The sequence below is a fragment of the Macrobrachium rosenbergii genome, chromosome 7 (genome assembly GCF_040412425.1).
Source record: "Macrobrachium rosenbergii isolate ZJJX-2024 chromosome 7, ASM4041242v1, whole genome shotgun sequence".
In the NCBI taxonomy this organism is placed as follows: Eukaryota; Metazoa; Arthropoda; class Malacostraca; order Decapoda; family Palaemonidae; genus Macrobrachium; species Macrobrachium rosenbergii.
Genome location: NC_089747.1, coordinates 14,625,001 through 14,642,414, shown reverse-complemented (window position 1 = coordinate 14,642,414; position 17,414 = coordinate 14,625,001). Strand labels below are relative to the sequence as shown.

General features: G+C 36.9%; 1 long non-coding RNA gene and 1 other non-coding gene across 2 annotated transcripts in view; one reads left to right on the top strand and one right to left on the bottom strand.

The window, feature by feature from the left end:
• Positions 1-6,510: 6,510 nt before the first annotated feature.
• The window catches only part of LOC136840148 (uncharacterized), a 31,062-nt gene continuing 20,158 nt past the window's right edge, over positions 6,511-17,414 (bottom strand). Inside the window, exon 2 of the long non-coding RNA XR_010853543.1 lies at positions 6,511-8,319. This is a non-coding gene — a long non-coding RNA (uncharacterized lncRNA). The remainder of the gene's footprint in view (positions 8,320-17,414) is intronic.
• On the top strand, positions 12,010-12,081 carry TRNAQ-UUG (transfer RNA glutamine (anticodon UUG)). The gene has a single exon. It is a non-coding gene; the product is annotated as a tRNA-Gln (tRNA).

Below are 17,414 nucleotides of genomic sequence, written 5' to 3'. Positions count from 1 at the left end.
TGATCTGTCCTCATTAACATTCACCATACAATAAAGTAACTGCTTTGAAAGTGAGCCATGAGTCCACGAAGAACTGTTTTTGGGACAGCATCAATTAAGCTTACAGGGACAATTGTGACTTTTTGCCAAAGGAGGTGCTGCTGTTGGTTAATGAGTCCCAGCGTCCGAAGCTGAGCCATGCATAAAGTTGCCAGTTTTTATTTACAGTGCTAACTTGCCTCTATATTATTCACAAGGTGAGAGGAACTGAAACTAACCTGGTTTAGGTGCTGCACCTTAAGCTAACTAAGAGGAAGATCAGTCACTGCTAACTCGGCCTACTGTGTAATGGCATCAGTTGTATCTTTTGCATAGTCTCCTATTACCTCTAAGAATTCTGCTGGATCTTTTATTATACCATACTTCACAATTCTCACCACCAAGCATAATCAAAATACCTACAGCTAAGTGGGAGTGACTGCTTTCTCATCAAACCTTTGCTAAGTTTCTTTGATTCTGGCAAGATACTAGTGGATATGCTGTTCCTTACCCCGATCACAGTCCTATGCAGCTGTACCATGTTCCATAATCTGTAAAGGTTATGCTGAACATAATTATTTCTTTTTATTTATGAACAAGAGATACAAGGTAGATACAAGGTACCTTGTTGTTGTAAGGCTGTCTAGCAAATTATTATCTGACTGTCTGTGTCTAGTAGGTTACATTAAGATGTTGAACTTAGATTATATTTACTTCTCTTACCTGACTTGGACATCAAGTCAAACAAGAGACCTCTTGTTTCACTGTTAGTGTATTAATTTATACAACAGACTGAGTAAGAATCACAACTTGAGTTGCCTACAAATCTTTCTTGGTAATTTTCAGAATTCAATTTTGGACGAAAATTCCTACATATCTGCTAATGCTGACTGCATACTATCTAAATGACAGCAAAATACATTTTTTCTAATACACATCAAAAATTTTGTCAGTTGACCTTAAGTATATCTTCCTCCTGTGTTGCAGACATGTTCAACTGATATATATGTCGTAAATCTGTACAGCAGTGATCATATACTGGTAATAACAACATTTTTGCAGTACACTATAACTGTCATACTCCTCATTGTACTCTTCATAGACCTCACTGAAATCAGTTACATACTGGAGAAATTTTGCCACATCAATACTTGATATTCAAAAGGCATTTGACATCATAGGGAGATAACAATAAAACGTGGTTACTCACCATACAGAATATAAAATGGATTTCTCCATTTTTCATAGTAACATGCTATTTATACTGGTGTTTGATGGCATCACAACAGTTTCCTAGTGTGGTAAAAAATAATGTCTACAGAGATTACTAAGCCACATTTTAAACAGTATTAAATTAAATCCTCTGGTGCCATCTGGAAACCAGTAAAATACAATAAGAATTTTTTATGCAAGGAGTTGGTGGCATCTGGCATCAGTTGCAGGGAAGAGGGAGGGAGAGGCCAGCGACTTAATCTCAGCCTTGTGACATAGTTTTCTTCTAGCCCAGGGTTTACCTGAAAGAGGGGTGGCTAGAGGTGGGCAGTAAATGTTAAGACTGCAGGTTTGTTAGCTATGAAAAATACAAATTAATTAAAAAATCTGTCATTTGTTCATAATGCGGAACAAACCTGGGTCTTAACATTAGCATAGACTCACTTTTGGTGGGAGGTAAGAGAATCTGGAACCGACTGGAGGTTCGGTACACCTGGTCACACTTCCTGGACAGGAGAATTCAAAGGAAGGAGACCTAAGCCTCTGATCTGTTAGATAGATGGGTATCCAACAGTTAGACTACTGGGCTAAAATACAATGCAGAGATTCACTGCAGTAGGAAAAGTTGATGAGCTATATCTGTTTAGATAACAAACTAAGGTAGCCACCTAGACATGTTTGTTATTGTTCCTATCTCTCCTCGCTAGAGAGAGGAAGGGTTTGTTACTGAAAGGAATATTTGTGTAGAATATAAAAGCTCTAACAGTAAGGCTACTTCACTCGCCTGTATCCAACTAGTTCCAGTGTATGACAGATCAATCTTCTTACCGCCCGTAGGTAGAAAAGAAAGGGGAAAGGGAAAAGAAAAGAGACCAGCCACTTCAATCATTCTCAGTTTCATACCATCATCTTAGGTAAGATACAAACTGTCCCTTTAGGGGCACTGGATGAGCTACATAACTTGTTGAGCAGCCACCACTGGACCCAAGGAAAAAGTGTCCAAGGACCTGTGGGCAACGTCCCTCAGGTAGAAGGATGTGAAAGTGGTTTGGCGAAGCCAAGAACCTGCATTCAAAATCCTACGAACAAATAAGTTCTTGAAAGCCAAGGAGGAACTTAGTCCTCTTATGTCATGTGCTCTTGCATGCACAGTACTGACATTAGAAATTAATGAGGAGGAGTAGGCATGCCTAATCACTTCACGTAGCCAAAAGGAAATGGTATTCTTGAACACTTCTTTCTTGTTCTGGCCTGTGCTAACAAAAAGTCTTGGGCACCCTGGACAGAGGCATCAAGTCCTTTTTAGATAACTACGCAGTGCCCTGATGGGACAAAGTAGTAATTCATCTGGATCATTGTCAACAAAATCCCCATGGAAAGGGATGGAAAAGAGACAAACCTGTCATCATGAACTGAGGAGTTTTGAGTCTTAGCAACTGACCCCCAACCCCTGGTATGTTTTACATCAAAAGACAGACCATGGAGTTTGCCCACTCTTTGCTGAAGCCAAAGATACAAGAAAAACCATCTTGAGGGTCAAATTCCTGTCCAGTGACCAACGCAGCGGTTCGAATGGGGCTCGAGTGGGACTACTTTGCACCAGAGTCAGATCCCAGGCAGGTGGTTTAAGTTCTCTAGGAGATCAAGATTGCTAAAAACTTTTAAGCAGCACAGAAATTTCCCAAAATGAAGCCAGGTTCACATCTTTCAGATGAAGAAATAATCCCAAGGCAGCCCTGTAGCCCTTAATGGCAGAAACAGAAAGATGTTTTTCTGTTCGGAAGATCAGGAAATCAGCTATCTACTGAATAGATGTTCTGAGTGGAGAGAAACCCCATTGAAGACACCAATCACAGTAGATGGGCCACTTTCCCTGGTACATGGCTGAAGGGGATCTTCTGAGGCAACCAGACATCTGTGCTACTGCTCTGTGAGAAAAGCCTCTCACCCATACGAGATACTGGATAGTCTCCAGCCGTGAGGCGGTAGGGATCCTACCGATCAATGATATTTCTCTACAGGAGGTTGACAGAGGCGATTGTGCCATGAGGGGATTTCTCTTGGGACTGCAGAGAGGAGAGATAGCAGATCTGGAAACCATTCTGCTTGAGGCCATAACAGAGCTACTAGGGTCATCCTGATGTTAACACTGTAGGTTTGTTGGCTACGAAAAATACAAATTAATTAAAAAATTTGTCATTTTGGCTAACACTAAAGATGACTCACAGGCTTCCCTTGTGGTGTTTCAATTCTCCTCTATTCAGAAAACAAAGGCTCTGATGTTCTACATGGATGTAAGGTACAAACAAAACTGAAATTGAACTAAAAACAAAAGAAAAAGTAATACCCACCAGTCAAATATTCAAGTCCTTAGGCCTAATATTTGATAAACAATGTAAACTGGAAAGCTCATGTGAAGTATAGAAAATATAAATGCAAGAAAGTAATTTAGAATACTTATAAAATCTGGGGAGCAGACAGATCAACATCACTGCGGCTACATAAAGTAACCAAATTATCAGTAATAGACTATGGAAGTCATAAATATGGATCAGCATGTGATTCTACATTAAAAATGTAGTCCATTTTATATGAAAGGACTCTGAATCTACTCTGGTGCTTTCAAATAAGTCTTCAAATACACATTTACAAGTTAAAAGCTGTGAACCCCCCACTGCCTCTATACCATGACCTAATAAGTATGTGTAGTGCATTACATATACAATACATGCACTTCTCCAACTAAAAAGTTATGTGAAGAAGGATAAATTTTCATAAATAACATACTTTGCCCTTCCAAATTACAGGTAACAGTCTTCAAGAATTATTAAGTATTAGGATCAGATTTCCTCCAGGACAAGACCTGCTCCTCCTTGGGTAACCTTTAAGGTCAGAAAATGTACTCATTTGTATTGTTTATCCAAAAAATATAAACAAAATCCTGAAGATCATAAACATATGCATTAGAAAATACAAAATGCAATGGCTGACAACAAACAGTTTATACTGATGGTTCCATATCTGTAATATGCATAGGATGTGCTAAATTTCACCTAATTAAACAAATCAATTATCCTTACCAAATTATACTTCTGTTTTCCCAGCAGAGCTGAGAGCAACAGAAGCAACACTTAGGATTATTAAAAACATGCCACCACATAAATTATTGGTTATTTTCTGGGACATGAGAGGTGCTACAGAAGCCCTTCGAAACTACTGTCATACAGATTCTAATACTGCATATCAAGTTTACATTTCACAAATTATATGCTGGTGTAAGTGTTAACAAATGCTGGATGCCCCCATATGGGTATAAAAGGAAATGAGAATGCCAATAAAGCAGCCAGAGCTGTAATTGCTATGACAAGATCAAACGTAACTATCCAAGTCAGTGATTTTTTAAAATCTCTAAACCCATCAGGTTTAATAAATGGCAGACCTTATGAACAATGAACCTGATAACACATCAAAGTAGATCAAACCCATTGGTTGAGTTATGGCAATCTTTGAGCCTAAAAGAATGCCACATTGAAGTAATTTATCTTGTCTTCAAATTGGCCTTGTGACTTGTCTGGCAATTGGATACTTAATGAATAACCCACTACTCAATACTTGTACAGTATATACAGAATGCAGGTCAAAATTAAGTTATATATAACCTGTATACATGTCTCAACTTCTACCAATTATTAAGTCATGGTCAGGAAATAAATCAAGGAAATTTTGTCAATTTCATAATTTTCAATTCATTAAATTATCAAATTTTTAAATGTCTGCATGTAAGAGAAAATTATCTAGACTGAGTGGTCTGGTTACTCTGCTCTAATAATAATAATAATAATAATAATAATAATAATAATATCGTAGGTCATCTTCATTTACTTTGACTATGAGCATAGTATGCAATATTATGATACTGTACTAGACATGACAAAATGACAGTGAGAGTTTAAGGTGTTGCCTGTAGCAGCACATTAACAGACAAGACCATACAACTACCATTTTTTACTGACCCGGTCTTGCTGTTAGCCACAAGCAGTGAGAATGATCTTCCGTCATGTGAGGTGCACTCACTACTAACTGAGAATGACTACAGATTTTAGAAGTGATAACACAATGGTTTTTCTTTCCACTTATAAACTGACAACGTAAGTCTCCACGAATATAATATAATTTTGATTGGGACTAGTCATTCTTCATGATTACAGCAATGTATTTACAAGGACAACGAGGGACAGATAAAAGTGTTCTTGTTTCCTTCTTTTATTTTTTAAATGTATCACAGATAATACATCTGTTTTGAATGCAGGCAACTGGCAGTGTTAAGTCCACATCTGCCAAATTTCCCTGAGAGGTGTTACACATATAGTACTGGTTTGCTTGTACTCATTGGGGCCAGTTTTTAGAGTAGGCCAATTTTACCTAAAGTTGGAGAATGCTGGGCCGTCCTCACAATGCACCCTCATCCTTTATTCACATTCTCAAGAGACATAGTCTACCAGGATTATGAATACCTATATCTCAAATGAGTGCTAAGCCATTGCTTATAAACAAGGGAACTTAACATGGCTTGTCTTCAGTTTGGAAGATAAGAGACATGACTGGTGGGTTTGTGTATAATAAAATAAAAAAAAAAAAACCACTAGTTTTTTGAGACTTAAACTTCAAGCGTTTTGACTTGCATTGTTCAGCCTAGGGCCAGCATCTCTTATAAGTGTCCTCAATAAGTAAACAGAATACAGGTATCTTGGCCCAAGCTTCAGGATGGTACATAATTTCTTTAGGGCCGAGACTACATCATCTCTTGCATTACTGTCACTTTCATGGTAGAGGTACACTGGTTTTATAAAGGGGGGAATAAGACAAATGGTATTGAGCCTTGTGACACTGTGGCACCTCAATATAATGTGGTTGCTGACAGTGCACTAACTTAATATCTACAGGCACTACAGGTGAAAGTAGATGTTTCCTCCTGAAATAAAGCTTTAGCAGACACACTCATTACAAAACCTTGGAAGAATGATGTACTACAAGTCCTAATAATACAGTTGGGAAAAAGGGAACCATTTCCACTAACTTAATGTTAAAGATAAGATTTAATAGCGTTGCTGAAATCCGACACAACAATATTCCATTAATTACTTGATCCTTACATAATAGTACAGTACTGTATAACTGCCCAAGACTTTGATGGCTCTCTCATGCGTAAGAATGATTTATAAACATTTTGGTAGAGTGCCACTTTGAGGGTCCAAGGAAAGTACAACAATTAAAGCAGAGTAATGTACAGCATTTTATTCCTGTAAAAAGTAAGAAACAATAACTTTCACAATCTTAAAAATCCAAAACATATACTGTATAATCAGCCACTATGGCAGAATATCTAAATTAAACTGAAAGAAGATACTGTACTGGATTTAATAATATTAATAGCAGTGGTGTTGAAATGAATGAGATTGGAAACATGAAACAACAGACATAACAGCACCAATGCCATTTTCTTATTTCCTTGCAAACTTGCATTTTATTGAAATAATCCCTGCATTTTATTCTCTTACATTAAAAAACAATAATGATACCAAAAAGAAAATTAGTGTATAAACAAAATAGTCTTCTGTATTTCTTACAAAAAAATCTGTCATGTGGCCTTTAACTGATTTTGCTACTATAAAATATTCTTTTCTTTTCCACATTATATTTGTGCCAACTTTCTTACCATAACAATGGTAAGTGCCAGCATGGGTTTCACCAATATGGTCAAAGGACAAAGGTTCGTTATGTCTCTCAAGTTTGCTTCCAACATCCAGTTTGTAATCCTGCATGATGTTAATCACATTTGCAGTCTGTTCCCTAAACAAGCTCCAAACAGACTTACCTATCTCTTTAGTTATGTTCTGTAAATTAGTATGAAACCATACAGGTTCCTCATCAATTTCCAAGAAGCAGTCCAATATGAATTTGTGTAAAAGTCTTGAGCCCGCAAACCTCAGCTCAAAGCGGTCTTTCGACAGACTTTCCATATTCTCTGCAACTATCGACTGTGCTTCTTTTGTTGTGTTTGGCAGCTTTTCTTCCATTTCACTTACCTCAGACGGTAAAGGTTTTGCAAAAGGGTCTGGGCAAACCTCCTCAGTATTGCAAGGTGCAAAGAAAAAGAAATCATCAATGTTCTGGAACTTCTTTGCAAAAGCAGAAGCAAGCTTTTTCAAGCGCAATGACCTCACATGGATGCCAGATGAAAATAGCATCAATGATGGGTGATATGTCCCAGGTGGCACAGAATCCCTGCGCACCAGGTATGGAGAGAAATATTTACTTTGATACCTGCTCTCCTTTGCACATGCCTTCACATCTTCCTTGTGCCACTAACTGTACTTCAAAATGGGTGTTGTTGAAAAAACTGTTTTCTAATGCATAGTTATTGATGTTTAATAAGCTAATATTACATTTGTATTGTAGAAATTTAAAACTTCCTCCCTCTGTAATATGAGGATGGTTAGATATCACATCCAATATGTATGTCATTCTTCCTCGTTGTATGTCAAACGTGAAGTTATGATTGCAAGAAAACATACCAGTATCCTTATAAGAAAAATCACTGATGACTAGTGCATTGTCCTTCCTCTGAACTACCCTATACAGTTTGTCAGGCTGTCCAGAAATAGCTTCTTGCATTGACATATTGAAACGCCGTTTGTAATACTCGAATGCTGACTTCTTGTCGTGCTTATCCCACTCAATATTCCAAGTAAAATTTGCTCTGAACCAGTACTTCTCTTGCCTGGTATAAGCACCACAATAAATACATGGCAGCACAACAGTGGCTCCTTGTGGCACAGGTACACTGACATGGATATCTTTTTTTGCCAATATACCTCCAAGAGAAATGCAGGAATCTTCATTAATAAGTCTTTCCTTTGCTGTTTGTATGTCCATGAACTGATGTTTCCAGTGGGACTTGGTAAAAATTTCAGGCAGAGAAATAGGACCCTCAGGAGGTTTGGAAACAAAAATACAGACAGACTTCTGGCAAATGGCTATGGTAATGAAAATATGAACAAGGACACCAATCATACTGCTTGATGTTTTCTGTAAAAAATACAAAAAGGAAATAAGTAAAATTTTATATATGTAGTTCTTATTTTTTTCATTACAAAGTTTTCCTTAACTGGGGCTCACTTCAGAAAAGAAATAAGGCAATGGTCATTGTCACATTCACACTTGATCAAGGATGAACCCTGCGAAGGGAACTTCCACAAAAGACGTAATTTCATACACCTTTAGTTTTATGTTTTTTTTTTTTTTTTGGCTTCCTGAATATTAACGCCTTCCAACTCCAATACCTCTTCTACCCCATCTACATGACACTTTCTGGGTCTTCCTCTCCTACTTCCTCCTTTGCTGATAACTTTATCACTTTTTACCTTTGCTGACAATTTTAACACCTCTATATATCTCCAAATTTCTTGGCCTTTCAAGCCTTCTCACTCCACACATACTTTGTTACAATTCATCTCAACAACTTTTTTCTTTCATTTGCATTCAGCATCAACACTCAATTTCTATCAAGGATAATTGGCTCAACAATACCCTCATATATTCCACTCTCTCCCCATCACCACTCCCCTTCTCTTCTATATCATCTACCTACACTGTGCTTCCATCTTTGCAATATGTATCTTGGCTCTTTTCTCAAGTGATAATAAGTTATAGTTACTCAAAATACCCATAGGAATCAACTGTTATTATTATATAATGTTCTACCACTCATGTTTACATAAATTTTTTTATGAAATCCACAGTATCATGATTAAATTGTAAATTAAAAATCAACAATTATGCCAAGTTGTATTATTTGTAAAAGGTAAAAACAAAGACTTCTGAACACATAAACACTAAGAAAGAACACCGTTCAGGCGTTCAAAAGTCTACTTTTAACTTTAACAAATAATACAATTTATTGATATAATTGTGGATTTTCCATTTACACTAAATTTTTCATCCTTCTGAGTTCCATTTAACCTCAAAGCCTTCCACTTTCATCTTATGCCTCTTACTAACACTGTCAAACAATTTTGAATTTTGGCTGATCAGCACCTGTTACCTGCCTCCTTAGTTTTGTATAAATAGCCTACATGTATGCCCTTTCTGTGCATCTGTTCTCATTAGCATACCACTAAGGGTAAGATTACGCTTGCAATAAAACGTCTAGAGCATTAAATTAAAAAAATCCATTTTAAACTTAGTTATGGACTTTTAATGTAGCAAGTCCCTACAAGAGAAATAAGTATTTAGTGTAATTTCCTAGATACTGATATTAAAATTGAGTTTTAAGTCAAATTTATGACAAAAGATTTTAATTCTGAAATACATGAACTGCTCCTTTTTGCTTGAATATACCACTTATTATGACTTAAGGAGTCATGTGCTTGCAATCTTCTAGATTTGCAAATACAGAACAGTGAAGGTTTTGTCCACGATTGTCAAGTACAGTACTTGTTAAACAATATATAAATCCCAATATGGATGATTAAAACCTAATTAATAAATCTGACTATAAGAAGTATCATACCATCAGTATATATAATTTCAATGTTAAGCTAGACCTTATGAGCTGCCCTTGACCAAGTGCCTGTGCCAGCACAAGGCTGGCTTAATCTAAAGTTAATGTTAAGCTAGATAGCCTGATTAATTTTTTTAACATACAGTATAACAAATTTAACTGTCCTGCTCTCTTGATTGCATGGTACAGTATATGTATATACTGTGTGTAAATTTTTACTTACACTGGTAGTAGTAGTAGTAGTAGTAGTAGATATTATAGTGGTAGTTACGTATTTAGTTTATTAAAATTAGATATTATAGTGGTAGTTACGTATTTAGTTTATTAAAATCTTTGTTATAATTGTACATGTATTGTAAATTACAGTATACATAAAAATTTACATATACGGCAAATATTTTATTACTGCAGGTGCTGTTTATAGCTTAGGACTGCTACCTGCATTCACCATATGGATAATAAAAGTAGAGAAAATGAAAGACAGTACAACACCTGTATGTATGTATGTGTATGCCTGCTTGTACCTTTTTCTCTTGGTACCTCCTATAATTTCTGTAAAAAAAACTTATAAAACCACATGCAATGCACATACATACAAGTGATGGGTGTTTACACTTAAAAATATATTTTAAATTACAACTTGGTTCAAAGTCCAGGTTTACATGCATTGCAGGGGACATATGTTTTGGCCCTTATAAGTTTTTGTCCTTATGTTTATTTTAATTTAATCTTTTATGTTATCTTCAGTTTACCACAGTAAAATTATATATCTTACTTCCTTAATTTTCCATTTGGCTATTCTTTTTCTACATAGTATACTATACTCATGTTACTGGACTTGAAATGGTAGTTTGACTTTATAATTGTCACTTCATTCTTCTTAGCATCATACACACATGCATATATATATATATATATATATATATATATATGAGGCTTCAATAAGACTGGATGGTTTAGATTCCAGGTTCTTTCATTCAAAAAGTACATGCTTTCGAAGACATACAGTCTTCTTCAGGTACCGAGACACTGAGGAGATAACAGCCACACTTCTGTATTCCTGTATAGGTATGTGCTCCACCCAACATCTCCTCCTCTTCCAGCCCTTCCCTCCAGTCTTCTTGATTTCCGTGGCTGTATGCATAATCCTTCGTTGTTTGAAATTATCCCCTTGCTGTCCTTCATTTTTTTTTTTGTTCTTAAACTTCTGATAAATGATCTCACAAGTAATCTTGTCCTCAAAATTGTTTCCAAAGTTGCCTTCCATCATTTTTTCATGAGAGATATGGGCATTCTCTACGGTCACCCTCGATGTTTTATTCTTGTTATATATATATATACAGTGAAATTGTGTGGCTATTTTGTAATTACACACACACACACACTATATATATATATATATATATATATATATACATACATACATATACATACATACATACACAACACACACACATTATATATAGTATAAGATATCCGGTCTCCAAAGGCAGCACTTCTTATTCTGGGACGTCAAACATTATTACCCCCTTCGGATACAGGCCCTCACCATGAGAAAGAAGCGAGTATATTCGAATTCTTATCCAAGTGCTGCCTGACACGAAGAATATTTGATATTAATACTTCAGATGACTGTCTTATTCAAAAGAAAACGATAGCCAAGCAGGAGAGTTGGGATCAAACTCAAGATCCATCATAAGTATTTAAAGTATATGAGGGAAAGAGGTCTGTGTTAACAGAGAGATATTTGGCCAGGCCTCTCATGTACAGAGATCCGATTAATTAATTGGTTTCTTTGACTTTGTAGCACTACTGTCAAAGCTAGAAGCGCACGCTGGGGAAGTTTGCAGGGAATATTGCCCACTTCCCTCACCTCCGCAGTCAGGCTGTACTTGGATGAAAATGACTTCACAGTATTGAAGCTTGATTGGAGACAAGGTTGACACAGTAAACATAGATTGAAAAATGCTTCAAATGAGAACATCAACTCGTATTTGAAGGCAAACCACCAAAATCAGTGCTCTATGAAACAATAACATTTCCCTGTAAACACGACCCTTATAAAATCAATTAAGGATTTAAAGGCACTGATCTCCCGAGTTAGTTTAACAGTAACCCTTCCATGCATCGATAAACGGCCGATTAAGTCCCAAATTCATGAATGTGTAAACTTACTCGCAGCAATTCTTTGCAAGAAGCTTCCCTCTCCTCTCAGCGGTCCTATGGTGTAATGGTTAGCACTCTGGACTTTGAATCCAGCGATCCGAGTTCGAGTCTCGGTAGGACCTCAGCAATGCTTTTCGTCTGAATTGGCATCATGTTGGCCGGAAGTTTCAAGCTACATATGAATGGTCACAAGCGAACAGTAGAGATAAAGGGAGATATTTTGCATTTAAAAGTTATCATTTTGTATACAACAGCAACCCGTCTAGTCGATCCGTGTCCGCAAAGATCAGATGCCACTTGCGTGACAACCTTATCTGTATCTTTCTACACATTTGAAAATTAAAAACTGCTTATCAAAATTAAAAAAAGCTTATTAAAATCTTTCATTTCAATTTTCATGAACTTGCGCATTCTTATTTCAGTTATCAATTCTGTTACGGCAAAAAAAAAAAAAAGGCATTTAAAGCATGAATCGCAACATGGCGATAAAGTACACGCTATGCGGGGAGGATGGCGGGACTGCTCTAGACCGTGCGGGCCTGGGAGAGGAAGAAGAGACTGTCAGACTGTCTCGACGACGGTAAGAGAGGCAACGCTACAAAGGGGGCTTAGGCTCTTTGGCGCTTCCGTAAAAGGAGCAACATGCGACAATCACCAGAGTCAGTTTCCTTAATCAGCTCTCAAGAAAGCCAAATTTGAATGCTGTGTGGATGAATGAGACAAGGTTGAATCTGCTGATATAACCTGCTTAGTAGGTGCGGCGAAAGAAGTGAGTTTTGTAAAATGTGGGGATAAAAAGAATTGGCAAGGGCATAATGATGTATTAACGTTCTGAGATAGTTCTGCCATGTACAAAGAGTGAAGACTGATAGGAACGGAAGGAAGGACGATAGACTGTGTAACAAGGCAACTGAAAAGAAAGACCCGAAATATCCCAGCAGCAGAAGAGTAAGTGCAAATAAGAGGTGTATTGTGCAATATGTGAGGGTTGATGCACTGTTGATGAGCCTCATGTGTAGGCATAAGAAGCTACCTGTGTTTTGGGAGTTGTATGCACAGGAGGTTCATTCACAATTCAGCAGTTCAAGCGCAAATGTGTCAATGACTATGGTGTTGTTTCATCTTGGGAGTCGCCTTCTGTTTGATGTTTTGATGTTTATATATATATATATATATATATATATATATATATATATATATATATATATATATATATGTAGAGAGAGAGAGAGAGAGAGTTTGGGTATATTGCACAAACAAGTCTATTAACAAACTCCCTTCTCTCAATCTCTCGTTGAATGTCAATTTGCTATCAGCCACAAAGGAATGTAGTTAATCTGTTTTCTATATCCTAATTAAGAGTTCCGTATTATGTTTCTTTACCTTCTCAAAAGTCTTTGTCGATCCGTAACTTTTTTACACCCGAAAATAATTACATTACGACCTCGGTTCAGAGCCACAGGTGGTTGTCTAGCAGCTTTTTGTTTTTAAATCTGAGGATTGTACTTACGCCAATGCAGTTTGCTTTATCAGTCAATAATTATACCTATTCTCATAAGATTCAGAATGAGAGAACGTTCCTCTATTGCAACACACACACAATTATTCTGCTTTCCCCACCTTACCATCCCCAATCTTTAACTGCTCTTTTCACATCGACCAAATACAATTTACGAATTAATCTGAAATACAATAATGCAGTTCTCCGACTCAGCTTGATGAAAACCTAAGTAACTTTTCGGTATTCAGTCTACTTCAAAAAACTTTTCGATAGTCAACCTACTTCAAAACAACTTTTCGGTAGTTAGCCTACTTCAAAAAACTTTTCGATAGTCAGTCTACTTAAAAAAAAAAACTTTTCGGTAGTCATTCTATGTCAAAACAACTTTTTGGTAGCCTCTCTACTTCAAAACAACTTTTCGGTAGTCAGTCTCTTCAAAACAACTTTTTAGTAGTCATGCTGCTTCAAAACAACTTTTCGATAGTGAGTCTACTGCAAAACAACTTTACTCTAGTCAGTCTACTTCAAAACAACTTTTTGGTAGCGCCTCTACTTCAAAACAACTTTTCGATAGTCAGTCTACTTCAAAACCACTGTTCAGTAGTCAGTTGACTTCAAAATAACTTTTCAGTAGCCCTCTCCTTCAAAACAACTTTTCGGTAGTCATCCTACTTCAAAACAACTATTTTTTCAATAGTCAGCCTACTTCAACACAATTTTTCGGTAGTCATTCTACTTCAAAACAACTTTTCAGTAGTGAGTCTACTTCAAACCAACTTTTCTGCAGTCGTTCTACTTTAAAACAAATTTTCGGTAATCAGTCTATTTCAAAACCACTCTTCGGTAGTCAGTCTACTTCAAAACAACTTTTCTGTAGTCATTCTACTCCAAAAGACTTTCCAGTAGCCCCTCTACTTCAAAACAACTTTTCAGTAGTCCCTCTACTTCAAAGCAACTTTTCTGTAGTCAGTCTACTTTAAAACAACTTTTCTGTAGTCAGCCTACTTTAAAACAACTTTTCAGCAGCCCCTCTACTTCAAAACAACTTTTCTGTACTCAATCTACTTCAAAGCAACTTTTTCTTCTATTCTAATGGGGTAAATAAAAAAGAAACCATGAACTACTGAAAGCTTCGGCAGAATATGAAGCATATTTCTATGAGACTCTTTCTCATGCAGCCTCGCAACACCTATAGCAAGCCCTGAAATCCCACATTTACTCCACAAAAACCATAATATTCAGATTGCTCGGCCTGGCAACCTGTTCTCTGTATACAGCTAGGCTTTAGAATTCTCTGTTGCTGTTTTCCTCAGTATTAGAGTATTCCATCATTGCATTCGCGTAAAAATGTCTGAAGGTTTCATTATCGTGCCCTGGCAAACTACACGCAAGAAATCAGGGGCACTGTTGACCCATAGGTTGAATGAATGAATGATGAAATTTACGTCAAAATGTCAAGCACTGGGGGACTTCTAGCCATCCAGCGCTTAACGCAGTGAAAAGAGGGAGTTGGAGTGGCTGGACAAGAAGATAAGAAGATCCACAAAATAAAGGAGATAAAGAACCAGTTTCTGAAGGAGGAACTGGAAGAAACTCTGACAGTGACACTAACGTTTCTTTCCCACGGCCCCTTCCTATCCTTTCAAATATTCATGGGATACATTAGACAGAGTAGTCTCTTCAGCACTTGCATTAAAAAAAATGCATTAACAAACCTAGGGTTTAAACCTACGTATTTACTTTGAAACTAAAAGATATAGATTTATGTATTTGCCTTTAAATAAAAAAAAAAAGTCTGAAATTGACTTCTCCGCTGTGATTGCATGTTGTAATTAATATCTAACTCGAGTCAAGGTAAGAATGAAGGTTAATAATAAAAAATGAATTGAAAGTCGGGTATCTGGAGTTCTTGACTCAATGGATTCCTAAAAAATACCTATATTGCATTCGGTCTATTCAAAGGAAAACTCCACTCAGCGCAGATGAATATCAAAGCTGAAGTTATGTATCCCTGGATAAGAAGTTTGCTGAAACTGAAATATCAGTAACCCCTCTCCTATGCGGGTTATCAACCACTATACACAAAATGGTGATATCAGGTAATTTCAAATCTTAATATCTCAATACTGCCATCGATACAATGCGCTTACTGATATTAGTTATAATTATGGTACCAGTAATAATTAATTTATCAGATAGTAGTAGTAGTAGTAGTGATATTTAGCAGTCGAAATGCTAAGAAATAATACAACTAAACTTTCGCTTTTAATCTAAATATCTATCATCATTCAACAATAATAACTGAAAAAAAAACTATAACTTGAGTTCATAAATGTTCTAAAGGGTCCACAATTTACAACAACAACAACAACAACAATAATAATAATAATTAGGTCTTCGAATAAAACATCCACCTTCCTGAAACCCTCTAATAATAACAATAATACTAATAATACATAATAATAATAATAATAATAATAATAATAGGTCTTCGAATAAAACATCCACCTCTCTGAAACCATCGACCTTGAATCAACTCACAGTTTGCCACAAACCTAAAACAGATTTTATACGAGTCGTAATTATAACAACGTGACCAACATCTAGCCTTCGCATGAAAATACACACTCCACCCAACCCATAGAGACTTCGACACAAACCAATCTCCCTTCTTATTACATTGACCATTGCGGGAGGTGGAATTTGGTCCCACTTGCACAGTATTCAGGGGACATAAGTAGCAGCGTGAGTCACATCACACATCTGAGGAATCGGGAGCACGAATCCACGTGGGTAGGTTTGGCGTTTTGTCTTTTTGCCCAGTGGCCAAACAGACGCAACGACCTTGTGCCGAAACGATTAGAAAATCGCGTCCAAAGCCTCCGCCGTCTTTAAGGGAGTGCTTTCCTTCGCTGGCATTCCTCTGCTTGGCGGGTAAAGAGGGAGTCAGTCGGTATTTATAGCTATGAGTAACGTTTGCTGGGTATATAATAATAATAATAGATCATTTTTTATACGTAAAAAAAACTGCTAGAGCTTTCATTCGGTTTTATAATTCCTCCCTCATTTCCAGTCAGAGCGACGAGGAAGATATGGTCAGATAAGGGGACTTCAATGTCGTACTAAGGATTTGCTAGTTTTTACTTTTTCGAATGGCTGAATTATATCTCTAACCACAGCGTTCAATTACAATTCATCACCATGATCGAAACCTTATTTATCTCTCTCTAAAAATTCACCGTCATCAAAGCCGCGTGATGCAAAGGGTCTCTGTGAAATTCCACTCAAGTCTTTCCTGGACTTCACCTTCCACAAATCTCTTAATTCCAGCCTCCCTTCTCAGTTCTCATCCCAGTAGGTCTGGGTCTTCTAAACTCTTCTGGTGCCCGCAGGAACCAAACGGACACTGCCACGTGCTGTTCTCCACCGAGCTGCCTGAGGGACATGTCTAAGCCATTTCTGTTTTTCTTTCATCATTATTTTCTCTACATATGGAACATCCGTAATTTCGCTTATGGTATCATTTCAGACTGTATTCTGCCATCTCACTCTTTATATGCTTCTCAAATTTTATTCTCATATTCATATGGCATTACATAACGTACTACACATGTATAATCTTACTTTCATCTGAAATTTTAATCTATTTGATTTCCAAATCTCATGCAGCCTGCCCTGTGTTTGATTTGCCATTTTAGTTTTCTGTAAAACATAACTACTGAGATGGCTATTTACCTATCTGTCCGTTCTCAGATCTTAAAAACTACTGAGGCTAGAGGGCTGCAAATTGGTATATTGATCATCCACTCTCCAATCATCAAACATACCAGTAATTTTTATTTTATTTAGGGTTAAAGTTAGCCGTGATCGTGCGTCTGGCACCACTATAGTGCCAACAACACAGGCCACCATCGGGCCGCAGCTGAAAGTTTCATACAGTATTATATGCTATAC